Source organism: Bidens hawaiensis, unplaced genomic scaffold (assembly GCF_021521415.1).
Source record: "Bidens hawaiensis isolate Kalapana, Puna unplaced genomic scaffold, B.hawaiensis_p1.1 tig00013648_1, whole genome shotgun sequence".
NCBI classification, from domain to species: Eukaryota; Viridiplantae; Streptophyta; class Magnoliopsida; order Asterales; family Asteraceae; genus Bidens; species Bidens hawaiensis.
In genome coordinates this window covers 74,363-92,053 of record NW_027492159.1, presented here as the reverse complement: position 1 = coordinate 92,053, position 17,691 = coordinate 74,363, and positions in this window count along the sequence as shown.

Below are 17,691 nucleotides of genomic sequence, written 5' to 3'. Positions count from 1 at the left end.
GCCTACTATGAAGAAAGATGCTATGGAATACTCAAGGAAGTGTGATGCTTGTCAGAGGCATGGCAACATCCTACATCAGCCGGCAGAACCCTTATACCCCATTGTCTCCTCATGGCCATTCATGAAATGGGGAATGGACATAGTGGGCAACTCCCTACAGCTCTAGGGGGAAAGTCTTTATGTTAGCTATGACGGATTATTTCTCTAAATGGATTGAAGCTGAGGCATTTCCTCAAGTCAGGGAAAAGGAAGTTATATCCTTTATTAAGCGTAATATTATTACTAGATTTGGTATCCCTTCTGAAATTATTTGTGATAATGGTTCCCAGTTTATTGGGAAGAGAACTACTAAATTTTGTGACAGCTGGGGAATTAAGATGATTACTTCAACGCCAATCCATCCACAAGCAAATGGCCAAGCAGAATCAAGCGACAAAATCATCATCAACAACTTGAAGAAGAAGCTTGGAATAAAGAAAGGCAAATGGGCTGAGGAACTACCCTACGTGCTTTGGGCAGATAGGACAACTCCAAAGAATGCCATAGGACAAACACCGTTCTCATTAGTCTTTGGAGCTAAAGCAGTGATCCCCACCGAAAAGGTGTATCCAACAACCAGAACAAGCATCCGTGATCCTCAGATAAATGAAGAAAGTCTTGTCAAGATTCAGGATGGCCGCCTACCAGCAGAAGATGGCATGTGCATACAACAAAAATTTCATAATCAGAAGATTTGAAGTTGGGGATTTAGTTCTTCGAAAGGCGTTCCAAAATACAACTAATTCTGCTGATGGAAAGTTAGTACCTAAATGGGAAGGTCCTTATTTAATTGAAGCCAAAGCTGGAAAAGGGGCATATCGTTTAATGAATATGGAAGGTGACATGCTCCCAAGAGCTTGGAATGCAATTCATCTAAAAAGATATTTCTGCTGATCAGGATCTTGGATCCTAAAAACTTCTTCAATCCATTACTTGGTAAAATTTTACTTTAAGTCCATATAAAATTATGTTAGATTTTTGTTTTGTCATGTTACAGAAATGCCGAGCAATAGGGCCCTCAAGTGGAAAAAACGGGTTGGCCAACTCTCTCCTAAGTTTAATCGGCCTTGTAGCCAGGTTTATAAGGTCTTCACCTTATGCCATGAAATTAGGGTTTTGACACCCTCGCCTGGAGCGCACGATTATCCGGGTATGATTGGAGGCCGTGGGACTAGTACACTATATGTGGCTGACAATTTCATGGCTAAAAATCATATCTTGGATCATACAAATTAAATGGTAGACGTACCATATACACAAGTTAAGGTCAATGCCGGGTTAGGCTCGTCACCGTGTTTATTTGGGCCTGTCAAGCTCGTCACCAAGTTTATTTGAGCCTGTCAAGCTCGTCACCAAGTTTATTTGGGCCAACGCCAAGGATCGGCTGGTCACCCGTATTGGGCTTGCCCCGACGTATCTATTGGGGTTGTCCCCACGTTTTATTGGGCTTGTCCCCACGTATCTAATTGGGCTTGTTCCCACGTTTTATTGGGCTTGTCCCAACGTTTTATTGGGCTTGTCCCCACGTATCTATTGGGCTTGTCCCCACGTTTTATTAGGCTTGTCTCGACGTTTCTTTGGGCTTGTCCCCACGTTTTATTGGGCTTGTCCCCGAGATAGTTGGATCAAGATCCAACTTTTCTAATTATTCTGTTCTCTTTTGATCACTTATTTTAACAGGTAAGCAATTCAAGAATTACTATAAGGATTCAAGATCCTCTATCCAAGCAACACAGAAGACAAAACAGAAATCAAAAGAGTTCTATTATCAAGTAGCAAACCAAAAGTTGGCCCGTGCTTCTTCAGAAACAGGTGGACCATCCACCCGGGTCAAGCCTTTACAAGATTATCATATGTCTATGCAGAAATTAAAAGCAACATACTTGATCTCCACATATCGTCGGAATAATGTTTATAATTTGGAATGAAGAATGGTTATAATGCGCCTCAATGCTATAACCTAGGGATAATAATGAGTCAGCAGGAAATGGTCACATCATTTTCTCTCCAACGGTTGCGATTCGAATTCTCGGGATAAACATGACAGCTGTTATCCATTCACAACTATCATGTTTGGGGGCAATTGTTGGGACCAGGATTCTTGATCCTTGTGGATAAGCTATTCTTGGCGATTGTTTCCAGGAATAAGGATCCTTTATGGATAAAGGATCCTCAACAGCTAAAGACTTGGTCAAAACATTAAAGATTGTACACGTTGGAAGGAGTTACAACTCGTTTATACAAGTCATAACCGCTCCAATATTCTCGCAAGGACAATAAATGCTCTTTATGGCTAGTTATTATTTAATTATTCTTCTTGTAACTATATATATGAGCTGATTATATCACATGACACAACACATAGCATACAGAGAATCATACTAGCAAACACTTTGTACTCACGATCAGCTCATATTCTCACCTATTGTAATATTTTCAAGTTCAATATAATCGGTAGTGATAGTTTTCACTACCCGAGGTTTTTATGCCGGCGAGATACTAATTACTAAGGGCTTTTCCTCGTATAAATCTCGGTGTTCATCTTTTGATATGGTTACTTTGATCATATTTGTCATACAAGCATCAATTCTCACATACGAATTTGGTTACTTGATCCTTAGACCAATTTTTGACCAAAACAGTAACTGTTCAGCAGACGGAGCAGTCTCCGTTATACGGTGTTCATACTCCAATTGTTGTACGGGAGTCTCCTCATCTTCATCATCAGAAATAATTTCAAGAACGGCAGTACGCCTCTGAACTAGCGCCACATGCTCTTCAGCAACCTGAGCTGTCACCGGGACATTCTCTGTTTCAGCAAAGTGGCCAAACTTAATTAGCCCATGAATGCCTTGATAGACGACCTTTGCTACTTTTCTTGATTTCTTCATCAACCCAAAGTTATTAGATCCCAGTGACTTCATATCCAGTGTCTCAACAGATTTAACAAGATCAGTGTAATGTGAATCAAAAATCATCTATAGAAATCTAGGATACATAAGAAACATCTCTTTCTTCTTTCCCTTCAGATTGCTCATCATCTTATCAAAAACGAACTTGGAATAATTGTAATCCCAATCCATGATCAGAGCAACAATAGCTGACATCTGCGTGTGGGAAATCTCATCTGAACCTCCTTTTCGTCTTGACACACACGTAAAGAATGTGTGTATCAGAAATCTCCAGTACGGGTGAAACAACTTCTTGACTGCAGGAGGGTAGGATCCTTCGTAGCCCATTCTTGTAAGGACCTCAGAAATAACAGCAACTGAATACTCTGTTGGGTAATCAGGTTGATCTCCAAATAAGAGCACTTCTCATATAATAGCCTCTGTGATAACGACCTGCTGTTTCTGTACTTTGGAATCAATACACACAACTCCACCTGGTCCTCGCTGGTTGATTGATGCATTATTCCAGAAGTCGATGATCATTCTCTTGCAAATGACAAGACTTTCTCGCAAGGCGTGGGAAATCCTACAAGTATTGAGGCCAGCGATCATGGACTTGAACTCCTTGTGTGCTGGAGGGGGATCAAACAAGTATCCAGCTATATTGTGAGTGTCAACGAACTTTAAAGGAGCTTGATCAGCCATTTCTGCAACAAACGAGCTAAATTAGTGAATGTTTTCACAACTCGAATAACAATCATGAGTTCAAGAACATCAATTTTAATTTCTCAAGCGAGAATTAGTAATGTAATTTGATAATTGTTTTGTCCAAATTTGCTGATTTTTGTCCATGTAAAGAGATTTTGGTTAAAATATGGAGTTTTCGGTCAGGGACAGGAGATCTCGGTCAACCAAAGTCAACCGATAACCATTCGGTTAACCATGAGTTTTTCGGTCAAACCGCCAACAAAAAAAACTTTTTGAATTCCGCCTAGAACCCCGTGTCATCCCTTCCAAATGACCAAAATCTCCAATCCACCATGGAACCTGCACTAATCTCTCAAGACCATCACAATGGTTTCAATCAAAATCGACGACCAAACTGATTAATATCATTATCGGAATCAATTATCATCTCATCTCAACCAATCATACTAAGATTATCACAGTGGTGACAAGCTGCATCCTCGATCAACATCATACCTGTACTCGTACACAAAGAACTTAAGTGCAAACTGTGTTGATTTTAATGCAAGGTATTGGGGTTTTCGGCCAGATGAGTTTTCTTCAGAAAGAGGCAGTTTTGAGAATAATAATTTTAATTAGAAGATCCATTTATATGCCAAACTTCATGGACCGAAAACCCTCATGGACCAACAGATGAACCCAAATTACAAACCTTGGCCCAAATAAATGGTCCATGACATTTTGCAATCATCAAAACAAATCCCGATTTATGAAAAATTGATTTCTTAAAACATTTGTTTCGACACAAGTAAACATGAGGTAAAAAAAACAAAATTAAAAGTAAGAAGATTAGAATAAAACTTAAACTAAAACAAAATTTACCTATCCAGTCTTTAGAAAATCAACATATATTGGGATCAAATTTCAGCTATTTAAAAACGAACCACATTTTTATGAAAAGATCCGAACATGAAATCATATTGATTAAGGTACTTTCACAATGATTCATTTTCAGCATTATTATGACATAGTGAAAAGGTTGATAGTAGGTAAATTTTTCATGATTTTCATTGCGCCAGTGATATGATTATATTCTATTAGGCATAAGGCTTACATGGACATCACTTATGGACCTCTGATGTCCCTTATCTATTCTTATGGCGTATTTGGCTTTCCCCAGATCACCCCAATCTAACTCCAACCCCCTAGTACTTGATCAAAATACTTTTCTCAATACAAAATAATTTTAAGCTTTAAGCTTGAACGTTGGACTTACATGCCATCCGGACTTACAAGCCTTACATTCAGGATGTTTAGGACTTATTTGAATGCCCCACCCCTGTAGTTCCCTGGGACCACTTTAAGCTTTTAGAAAAAAATTTTATGGATTTTTTTATTTTTTTTAACACAAATGAAACATAATCTTTTTGGCGATCAAGACACTAACGGGCTCGTGTATGACTGGGTAATTGCTTTTCTGCCTATCATTCGGAGAGATGTATCTAGGGACATACAAATATCTTCAAAATGAGTCTCCACAATAAGTTTAGCAGATTTAGTTTATATCACTTCAAACTTTTAATTATCATGGAAAGGTACCATACACATCAATGACTAATCAAAAGCCTTTTTAGCCTAATAACTTCACACGTTAGGCACTCAAAATCACTCTATATATCATTTCTCAAAGGTTGGATCAATTTTCATTTGAAAATACTTTAAGCTTCTGAAAAGCTTTCAGCTGAATAATAATATCATTTCCCAGATGATACGCCGAAGATGATTTAAACTCAATCACCCCAGCTGCCTTCAGTTTTCAGATGAATGACTATCCTATGTGTCTACAGGTAGACGATAGGACCAAAAACATAATAAAATGTGTCCTTCAAACTTTAAGCGGCCGACATGACTTTCAGTGAGGGAATTTAAAAGGATAGTTAAATCAAAACCAAAAATATATATATATATTTTTTTATGAATGTTCAGTCGCCCCGGTCACTTTTAGTCCTAAGGTTAATGGCTATCCCTAGAGTCAAACATTGATGACGGGACCAAACATATGAAATATGTCCGTTGAACTTGAGTAGCCGGCATGATTTTAAGCAAGGGAGCAAAAAATTTATTTATTTATTTATTTATTTTTAAATTAGACATACACACACACACTCTTTTTGTATTTTTCTTTTTCTCCCTCTAAATTTGTACAGAAATTATGACATGAAGAAAAGAAATTTATGCTGAACGGGATTTTTAACAATTGCAATAGCAGCATCATTATCACAAAATATGGGAATGTTAAGAAATTTCAAACCGTAATCCAGCAATTGATGTTGCATCCAGATGACCTGTGAACAGCAAGCTGACGCAGCAACATACTCCGCCTCGGCAGTCGAAGTGGACACCGTCTGTTGTTTCTTGCACTGCCATGAAATGAGACGATCTCCTTGAAACTAGCAGCCGGCAGATGTGGATTTCCTGTCAATGTCATCTCCACCATAATTGCTATCAGCAAAAGCATAAAGATCAAATTCTGAGTTTTTGGGATACCAAAGACCTAACTTCGGTTGTCCCTTCAGATATCTAAATATACGTTTAACAGTAATTAAATGAGAGAGTTAAGGATTAGCCTGGAAGTGAGCACATTGACAGACTGCAAACATGATGTCTACTGGCGGTGAGATACATTAGAGACCCGATCATCGATCGATAGTACGTTTGATCTACGGGACTTCCTTCAAGATCAGACGTCAGAAGAGGCCTTTCTGCCATTGGAGTGGCGGCACTCTTGGAATCTTGAAATTCAAATTTTGCAAGCATATCTTCAACGTACTTTCCTTGATGCAGCAAAATTCCTGTCGAGCTCTGACGAACCTGCAAACCTAGAAATGTTGTCATCTCCCCCCAACGAGCTCATCTCGAACCTCGTCTTCATAACCTCTTCAAACTCTGAACACAGCGCAGTACTGGTAGAACCGAAAATAATGTCATCCACATAAATCTGCACCAGAATGAAATCTTTCCCGACTGTTTTAAGGAACAAAGTTTGATCAACGGTCCCCCTTTCATAACCATGTCCCAGAAGATGTGCCGTCAACGTAGCATACCATGCCCGAGGGGCTTGGTGAAGACCATATAGTGCTTACAGCTTGTAGACATGATTAGGATTCTTAGGGTCTACAAACCCCTGTGGCTGATCCACGTAAATCTCTTCCTTAACTTCACCATACAAAAACGCGGTCTTAACATCCATCTGATATACCGTGAATCCCATGAAAGACGCATAGGCCAGAAAAATCCGAATGGCCTCAAGTCTAGCTACAGGAGCATAGACTTCGGTGTAATCTAACCCTTCAACCTGACGAAAACCACAAACAACTAACCGTGCCTTGTTTCTAATAATAAATCCCGTCTCATCTTGCTTGTTTCGGAAAACCCATCTTGTATCTAGTGCTTTCTTTCCCTCTGGCAGTTCAACTAACTTCCACACTTTCAGCTTATTGAACTGATTCAACTCTTCATGCATGGAATCCACCCAACTTGGTTCTTGAAGAGCCATTTCCACCGACTTTGGCTCAATTTGAGAGATGAAGATAGAAAACAAACAACTGTTTATGTGTCCTGTCTGACTTCTAGTGGACACACCTGCTTCAAGAGAGCCGATAACATTTACAATAGGATGATCTCGTTGGATTCTTGTCGGAATTGGCTGTTCGGGAACATCTCCAACAGGAGATAAGTTAGATAGATTTTCACCGACATCAGTGAGTGGATTCTTCCATCCAGAAGCTGTCGTACTATGTGAGTACGAAGTGCTGGCAACGTATTCATTCGGAATGACATCGGGAAACAACGTGCTCCTGAAGATTTGATGAATAGGACTCTCCCCCTCAACTGCTGAATCATTTACTGAAGAGTTTGGAATATGCACGGTTTCAGTAACTTCCTTCGATTGGCTGAAGGACGCAGGTGGTTTGTCATCAAGTGGTTCTGCGACATCATCATCCAACAGAGGACATATGTGAGATACTGCATGTGAACCTTCTCTCTCAGTATCTGTAGTGGCACCACCTAAAGTTTCTATGTTGATGACCGGAACTACATTGAATGGCTTGAAGAGTTCATTGTAGTCGAACAGCCAGTCCGGACCAACACGTGCATCAGTCTCGTTTTCTTCCAGCCAACAAACATCATAAGATTCAAGAATCTGTTTAGTTGACTTATTGTAGATTCTGTAGGCGGTGTGACCAGCATATCGAACAAAGTAACAATCATCAGCTTTGGCACCAAACTTTGGAGTAGACTCAAGATTCAGTAGAGTACACGGATAACCAAAGGCTCTGAAGTGTGCAACAGTAGGCTTATGACCATAAACGATCTCATACGGAGTTTTCATCTTTGATTTGTTGATTATCACCCGATTCTGAACATAGCATGCCGTGTTGATGGCTTTAGCCCAGAAGAACAGAGGCAATTTAGAGTCACACAGCATGGTCCTTGCTGCTTCGATAAGAGTTCTGTTTCTCCTTTCCGCCATACCATTCTGTTGTGGTGTCGGAGCTGAGCTGTACTGACGAAGCACCCCCTTTTCTGAACAAAAATAATTCAATGAAGCATTCTTGAACTCCGTACCATTGTCACAACGAATTCCTTTTAGCTTCAGATTCAGCTGATTTTCCATCAGGACCACGAACCTCTTAATTAGCTCTGCAGTTTCACTCTTATTTGACAAGAAAAATACCCAAGTAAAACGTGAGTAATCATCAGTGATAACCAAACAATAAGAGATGCGAGAAAGACTTAAGACATGAACTGGACCAAAAAGATCCATATGCAATAGCTGAAAAACTGATGAGATGGTATTAATCAGTTTTGGCTTGTGAGATTTTCGATGATGCTTGCCCACAGCACAGGCCACACATTTTTCAATGGTAACAAAATCTTTAACGGGTAATCCATGTACCAAATCATTTTTAGCAAGACAATTCAGATTTTTCATATTAGCATGACCTAGACGACGATACCAAAACATTGCATTATTTCAGACACTTTTGAGAACAAACAGGTTATTTCATCAGGAACATTTTTGTTCTTGGCGATCACGTAAGCATTATCTTTTCTTTGTGATCGAACAAGAATCCAGTCTTCAGGTATAATGATACCCGGTTTCAAAATCAAACACTCCCTTTTAGTAAAATGAGTTGAAAACCCTTTATCACAGATTTGTGACACGCTCAACAAACTATGCTTCAGCTCTAGAACAAAATTAACATTCTCAAATTTCAAAACACCGTTACTTACAGTACCCTTCTGTGTGATCTTCTCTTTTTCTCCACCCGCAAAGGACACATACCCACCATTAAAAGTTTGAATATCGTGTAGCTGGGAAATGTCTCCTGTCATGTGCCTGGAACAGCCATTATCAACATACCAAGGTCTGATGATATTTCTCTATAGCTGCTCTTGCACAAAGTGCGGGATTAATTAGATTTTGGCACCTAGTCCATAGTGACACTGGGTACTCCTGACTCGTCTACCCTGGTTACGGGCTGCCATGACATATCTTCTAGATTATCTAAAATGGAAGAAGAAACCTTCTTTACCGAAGACTTAGGCATCCACTTATATTTACCGTTGAAAGATTTAATGTTGTTTGTACGAATGGATGGTTCAATCTCTGGTTTGCATGTAGAGGGAACAAATGAATTTGTTCTCCCGACAGGCCGAGGTTTAGAAATCGAGTTCGTTTTCGAAGTAGAAACATAGTTTCTATTCCTTTTACTAGACATGTTAGGCCTGGTCTGATGAGGACTAAACTTACTAGTTTTGTTCCTGTTCCAATCACCATCAGAAGGATTTGCCTTATGATACCAAAAATTTCGTCGATAGGTATCACGAGGCATATTCCTCTGGTAAAATCCATAGTAAGGCACATATGGACGATGTGGACAGTTTCTAGCAATATGACCAGGAACCCCACAGTTAAAACAAGTTTGACGTTTTACGTAAAAATCATTATGGTGAATCTTTTCTCTTGACCTATTGTGTGGGTCAGTACGTTTAGCTTGATATTTATCGTTTGACACATTGTTCGGTTCGACCCCCTTTAGTTCATTTGAGCATCCCTCTTTAATGAACTTTGGTGGTGAGCAGTTTTTAGTTAAACTTTTATTTTTAGTTTTCTTATCAAAACCCACATCATCAGATTTCACAGTTTTAACAGAATTAACCACACAATTGTCTTTGCTCTTAACACCAGAGCCCACACAAACCGACGACATAACAGAATTCAAAACAGGCAATTTTAAAGAAACATCAGAGTTAATGTCTTTATTAAATGAAACACAAGAGTCATCATCCTCATCAGTCCAATCCTCAACAACTACTTTCTCTGCACATGAAGTAAACACGTTAGAATCGTTCACTCCTGAAGTGGATACATCTGTATTCACAAAATCAGACTTGTCATTCTTATCTTGTTTACCATACTTCATGCCCTGTACCTTTTCTTCCTATTCTTTGGTGACAGGAAGTTGAACATAGTTGTAATTGTAAGGTGGGGGTACCTTACTATAACCTATACCCCTACCTTCGTTTTCTTTCCACCATAGCTGATTATCAATCATTGAGCAAACTATTTTACTAGAACCCTCAAATTTTTTAAAATCAAGCTCAGCGAGAAGGCAATGTCAAGGAAAGCGAGAAGGCATGCTAAGAAGCGTGACACGGAACGTAAATATGAAATTCGTATCAAAAATCAAAGGAAACTTCACATAAAAGATTCCTAAAATCGGAATAAATCTTTATAAATAATAAAGATGAAATCGCATGAAACAAAAGTTGAAATCAAAATTGAAATGCTTATGAGTTTTCGCATTTCAATGATATTCTAATTAATATTGCAATAAACATATGAAAAAAGATATCAAATTTTGAAGTAAAATATGAATTTAATGCAAGCTTAATATAGGTAATGAAATCGAATTGAAAATCGAGTGTTTATGTATCACCATAACTTGTTCGGATTTTCAATTAAAACCATAAAAATGAACGAATTATATAAAGAAATCGAATTGAAAATCGACAATTCATGCATCACCATGACTTTCCAAATTCTCAATTTTAAAACACACGAGTAAATGAGTATTGAAAGTCGACAATTCATGTATCATCATGACCTTTCGAATTTTCAATTTTTAAACCCAAAAGAGTAAATGAATATATATAAATAATGGAAACGAATTGAAATTCGACGATTCATGTATCACCATAACTTTTCGAATTCTCAATTTTAGAACATAAGAGATAATGAGTATTTACGAATAAAGAAGATGAATTGAAAATCGACTATTCATGTACCACCATGACTTTTCGAATTTTCAATTTTAAACCCAAAATAGTAAATGAATATATAAATAAAGGAAACGAATTGAAATTCGATGATTCATGTATCACCATAGCTTTTCGAATTTTCAATTTTAAATCCCAACAATAAATGAATATATAAGTAAAGAAATGAATTGAAATTCGACGATTCATGTATGACCTTTCGAATTATAATAAGTAAAGAAAACGGGTTGAAACTCGACAATTCGTGTAATAGCGCAACCTTTAGAAATATCTATATGAACACGGAGAAAAAAACGAATTAAACTTGACTATTCTCATAACCAATGTCTTTTTAAAACCGTAATATGAACAATGAAGTCTTAGAAATCACACATTCTAAGAATCATCGTAACTTGTGTGTTCCAAACATACGTAATCAACTTGAACCAAAAGTTTGGGTATTCGTGTATCACCACAACTTGACAGACTTTCAGTTAAAACAAATCAAAATGCGTAATTAAATCGAACCAAAAGCTGGTTATTCGTGTATCACCACGACTCGTCAGACTTTTAGTTAAAACACATTGTAAAACATTGAGGGTCGGAGTCACACGTCGCATGAAACATCATGACTTGCGTGACATCCTAAGGAGTGCAACCATATCCTTATCACAAAGAGGACATGTTTTTTAAGAAGATGAAATATCGAAACACCGAACTTGAAGATTGCTTGAAATTGCTTTTGAGAAATCTTGTTTTAGGCCTAAGGACTTGTGTGTGTGTGTACTTGTGTTCATGAGGCGTAAATGAAATCAGTAGTACAGTAATCCAGTGATAGTAAGTGCGTTTAAACAATCAAGTAAAGGCTCACATATTCTATCATGCAACCCTAACAAATAAACAAATAAGCTATAGCTACCTAGAACACTACGTCTAATGTTCTATCTTATAGCCATGACTCTGATACCAATCTGTAACACCCCGGCTAAAGCGGAAACGCCTGAGTGTGACGTACAGATTGCTCAAACACACGTGACACTATTAGGTGACCATAATAACATTATGTCATTTAACTCTTCATGTAACACAAGTTTATCAAATAATACAAGTTGTAACAAATAAATAAACAAATGATAAGTTACTCTTTGAATATCCTATAGGCATGCTATGTGTCTTCTAACTTTCATCCTCGTATCTTTACACCTGTAACATATGTATAAAATAAAGTCAGCTACGAACATAGCTGGTGAGCTTCCACAGTTTAAATACGTACGTAAAAACCATACAACTCATGGACAAGTGATAAACGAGCAAGTAAGTCCTTTCCAACTGGTAACAACTAACGTACCCGGGAAATTGGGCAAGTAAGGTCCTTTCCAGTTGATAGCAATCAACGTACTCGGATAATGAGGCCCTTTTCCACTCGATACAAATGGACCGGAGTGCAAAGGGGGGCGTATGATCATACTTAATGAGGCTTCCCAACCGTGCAAGTAATACAAGTAAGACACAAGTCCATATACGAATTGTAGTTTTGTAATAGAAGTAACAATACTTGAATTTCAATATGGATACATATGCTACCCCAAAACAATAAAAATATTAAAAAGTTGTGGTGAAAAACTCACCTTGAAATTGAAGATAAACGTTGCAATGAAAATCGAAAGCATGATAACGAAACCGAAGCGGTCGAACATGCGTTAAAGAAATCCGAAACGATTGAACTTCTCGAACTATAATTAAACAAAAGCAAGTCTAACTATCGGGATTGAAAAGGTTAAAATTATTTTGTTAACGGAGTTAAGCATTATTTAATGTAACTTTTATTATTTTATGGCATTTTTATATTTTAATAATATTGTTTAAGCTTTAACGATTTAAATTAATATTTTATTAATAACTTAACGCTAATACGAGATTTATGATATTTGCGAATCACGGATTTTAACTATAGTTTTATCTTAAAAAAAAAGATTATGTTTACAATTTATAAAAGGTAACGAGCTATAGTCAACGAAACGGAAAAATAAAATAATTTTATCGGGTTTAATGAAGGTGAACGTTAGTTTTTAGGTGAAAAATGTAAAACTTAGATTTATACATAATTTATTTATGTTAAAATGATTTTATTTGATTTAAAATAATTTTTAATAATCTATTTGGTTTATTTAATAATAAAGACGACTTAAAAGAATTCGGTTCATTTCCGGTCGGACCCGGACTCAACTTTAGGTTGGGTTCGTTTCCGACATGGTAAAAAGTATTATATTTTAGAGAGTGAGATGAAAAGAATTAGTTTTAGATGTTGGATAAATAAAATAACTAAACCGAACCGAATAAATACATAAGCGAGTCAAGATCGTTTTTGATGAACTACACTATTGTTAAATAAATAATATAACATTAAGTTCTAAACGACACGAACAAGCAGAAACTAAAAACATACCCGGAACAAGAACTTAGATAATAAAAGAAGAAATCTTGAACTTTACGAGTTGACTTCATAAATCAAAGTAGGTGAAAATCACCAAAATGAGAAAATAACAAGAATCTTTTGTAAATTGAGTTGTGAGGAAATGGGAAGGAATAGAGCTCTATTTATAAGTGAAGTGAGCTAGAGTTGTTTCAATTGTATTAAATTGGTCAAAATACTTAATGGGTCTTGAATGCCATTTAAAACTTGTAATTGATCATAAAAATTAAATTGTAACCTACAATTTATATTCAAACACATTTATTATCATCATAAAGAATTTTTACCAAGATTTAAATGTAGTAGGAATGTATTTTTCTTTATCTTTTAAAACCAAGTAAGTAAAAAAAATGTGACATAATTAAATAATAATAAAAAAAGTACTTTGGTTATACGTAAGTAATGTTATCTATGTGACATTTGAATAAAGTGTGTATATATATATATATATATATATATATTAGTAATGGTTAATATATTTAAATAACTTTAGGAAAAGCTATTACATATGAATTATGTAACATATGATTGTATTTATAACTAAATGGATCACCTCGACTAATAAAATGGATTAGTTTTCAAAATATATTTACTCTTTAGTCCTTGAACTTTGAGGTGCAGTCTATATGAAATAGAATTTATATAACTTGGATATTTTTATATTTTACCCGCACAGTTTGCAAATTGTTTTATCTTTAAAACATTGACTTTCGTTAATTGCACAAAATTAATTGAAAGCGACAAATGATAACCGTAAATCCTCAGAATTCAATACGAATAGAAAATGAAGGTATGATAAACGACGAACAAGAGTACATTAAAATGAAAAACCGGGTCAGTTTAACGAACACAATACTAACTCAAAAATGACGAATGTCATTTGAAGTGAAACTTAAGAATCTTTTAATAATATATATATTTATAAACAAAAACCGAAAATTTGAAATGGGTCGGGTTTTCAGATTTGAAAAGTAACGAATGTTACAGGATTCACAACTTTTTGGAATTTCGTCCCGAAATTAAAATAAAAATAAAATTTTACAAGAAAACAACTAATATGAGGAGTTCTTTAAAACTTTTTAACGATTTTTATATACATATTTAATAAAAAAACATTAACATCGATCTTTGAATGACCCGAAAGACGCCACAAATAGGAATATGGTAAGGACACTTATATATATGATGTACCAACGGCGTATCCACCATGCCCTTATCGTACTACATTTGTCCCGTCCTTCAAAATCATTATAGGTTTCGAGTTATTGCACACAACATACTTATTATGTATTCCATGCGAGGACTTGGGTAATTACGTGTCGACCCATAATTACCTTTATCGTCGGTGGTCCACATAATCCGTCCTATTGTGTGGGTTAATATAGAATAAATTCTTATGTGAAAGTTTTTAAATCAAGAATAATAAACTATAAGCATTGGAAATAATAAAAATATATGATTAAGTCATTGAGGTCAGGGATAAGCGAAAGCATTGCGTCCACATGAAATCATTGAAATTTAAACGAGGTAAACAATGTTATTGAAGTTTAAACAAAATAAGCGTATCTTATAATAATGAATGGAAACATCACGAACATTATTGTAATTAAACGAAACATTGGATTTGAGAATAACAGGATGTATCAATGTGGCATTGAGCCAAAAATAAAAACACGAAAATCGGTAAGGAATTGGGTTCGTGATTAAATGACATGTTAACCAAAATGTAAATTTCAAATAAAATATCAGTAACAACATAATGACACTAAGAATTAACAAAGTAAATAATTGAGACTTTGAGTTCAAAAGTAACACATCGGTCTCAATCGATAAAACATAGAGATCAAGATCATAGTATGCCATTGGTCTTAAATTATTAAAACATCAAGAACAAGGTAATCAAAGTAAGACATTTAAGATCAAATATAACAAAATGATTCGAATAAACTTTGAGCGAAAATAGAACTAAACAGATAATCAAAACAATTCGTGTAAAATTAATAAACTCAACATGTGCATAATCCCACTTTCCACTAAACGATTATGCTTAGGGGAAATCGGTTATAGACCACGAGAGGGAAATAACGAAAGTAAACCAATTCAATAATGCAACTATGAAGAACGTATGAAAATAACTAATTAACGAATAACCAAACTCAACATAAACTTTGTAAAAAACCTTTGAAAGAAATCGAAAATTATTTCCATAATGTACAAACAGAATACATATATAATAATATATGTATATAAAGAAAAAAGAAACGAACTCAAAAGTTAACTTGCAACGCTTGTCTTCTCGAAGACAGATTGCGGTATGAAAATTATTATGGGGGCGATGGTATGACTTATTAACTCGAAACTCATTGGCGTTGAAAAGGAAGAGGAAAAGAAGTGATTGTTGAGCTTCGTTTAAATTTGTGAAAATCAATTGTAAAAACGCGATTTTGTTTAAAAAATAAATAATAATAATAATTTGTAAAGAAACATTTAGTTAAGTACTAAAGTTTGCGAAATTTTGTAAGACCTTTTAGTGTAAAAGATTTTATGTCGGGTTGTGTCTTATGAAAACACTATGGAGGATCGTCAAATGTTATAACTGTTATAGTGATAATATTTTTATTAACGGGACTCACGGATTTAAAAAGTATGTAGAAGTTGGTTATTGAGTGAAAGGTGATAAGATTTATTTGTAACAAAAAGAAATAATAACAATAATCTTATTTTAAAGATCTTTTTGGAGTAATAATAATAATAACAATAACAATAATGATAATAATAATAATAATAATTTTTCTTAATAAGATAATAATAATAATAACAATAATTATAGTAATAATAATGATTGTACGAGTAGTAATAATACTGGGGATAACCCATTTGGTTAAAATGAGATTTCTTTTAGAAAAAATATTTTGATTATACCAAATATATATGGATATATGTTTGTTAATTGACTATTTAAAATAATCGAGATTTGATTTTTTACATAAAGAAATAAACGTGGAAAATTATGTGTGAAAATTTATATATTTAAAATTTAGGAATGGTTGATGAATTTGAAAAGACTAAGTATTGATGTCGGAAAACGAATAAACTTTTTAGTAGTCAAGGGATGCGAGGTAAGGTATGACATGGCGGAAACAAGTTAGGCATTATAACGGGTGTGCTTGGGTTACTACGAGCAAATGGTTGGAATGAATGGTTGGGTAACTTTTCGTCGGGGTAAATGTGTTGTGTTGAGTATGTTTAGGTGCATTGCAAGAGTTGATGTGGCCGAATTTATCACCATTTGGAGCCTTTCGACATCGCGGTAGCGGAGTGGAGGAATCGTACGTATCATACAAAGGGTGGGTTCTCGTGTAAATATCTTGGTTGGGTTTGAGTATCCAAGAGTTAGGTTGGGTTTGGATTTACTCAGGTATGGCTTTGAGGTTTGAATGCATTGTTGTGGTTGATAATGAATCTTGGTTTGTTATGATCGGGATTGCGATGGTCAAATGCTTGATGATTTGGGTTGTCGTTTTGTGGTTTGAGTTTCGAGGCAATGTCAAGGAAAGCGAGAAGGCATGCTAAGAAGCGTGACACGGAACGTAAATATGAAATTCGTATCAAAAATCAAAGGAAACTTCACATAAAAGATTCCTAAAATCGGAATAAATCTTTATAAATAATAAAGATGAAATCGCATGAAACAAAAGTTGAAATCAAAATTGAAATGCTTATGAGTTTTCGCATTTCAATGATATTCTAATTAATATTGCAATAAACATATGAAAAAAGATATCAAATTTTGAAGTAAAATATGAATTTAATGCAAGCTTAATATAGGTAATGAAATCGAATTGAAAATCGAGTGTTTATGTATCACCATAACTTGTTCGGATTTTCAATTAAAACCATAAAAATGAACGAATTTTATAAAGAAATCGAATTGAAAATCGACAATTCATGCATCACCATGACTTTCCAAATTCTCAATTTTAAAACACACGAGTAAATGAGTATTGAAAGTCGACAATTCATTTATCATCATGACCTTTCGAATTTTCAATTTTTAAACCCAAAAGAGTAAATGAATATATATAAATAATGGAAACAAATTGAAATTCGACGATTCATGTATCACCATAACTTTTCGAATTCTCAATTTTAGAACATAAGAGATAATGAGTATTTACAAATAAAGAAGATGAATTGAAAATCGACTATTCATGTACCACCATGACTTTTCGAATTTTCAGTTTTAAACCCAAAATAGTAAATGAATATATAAAT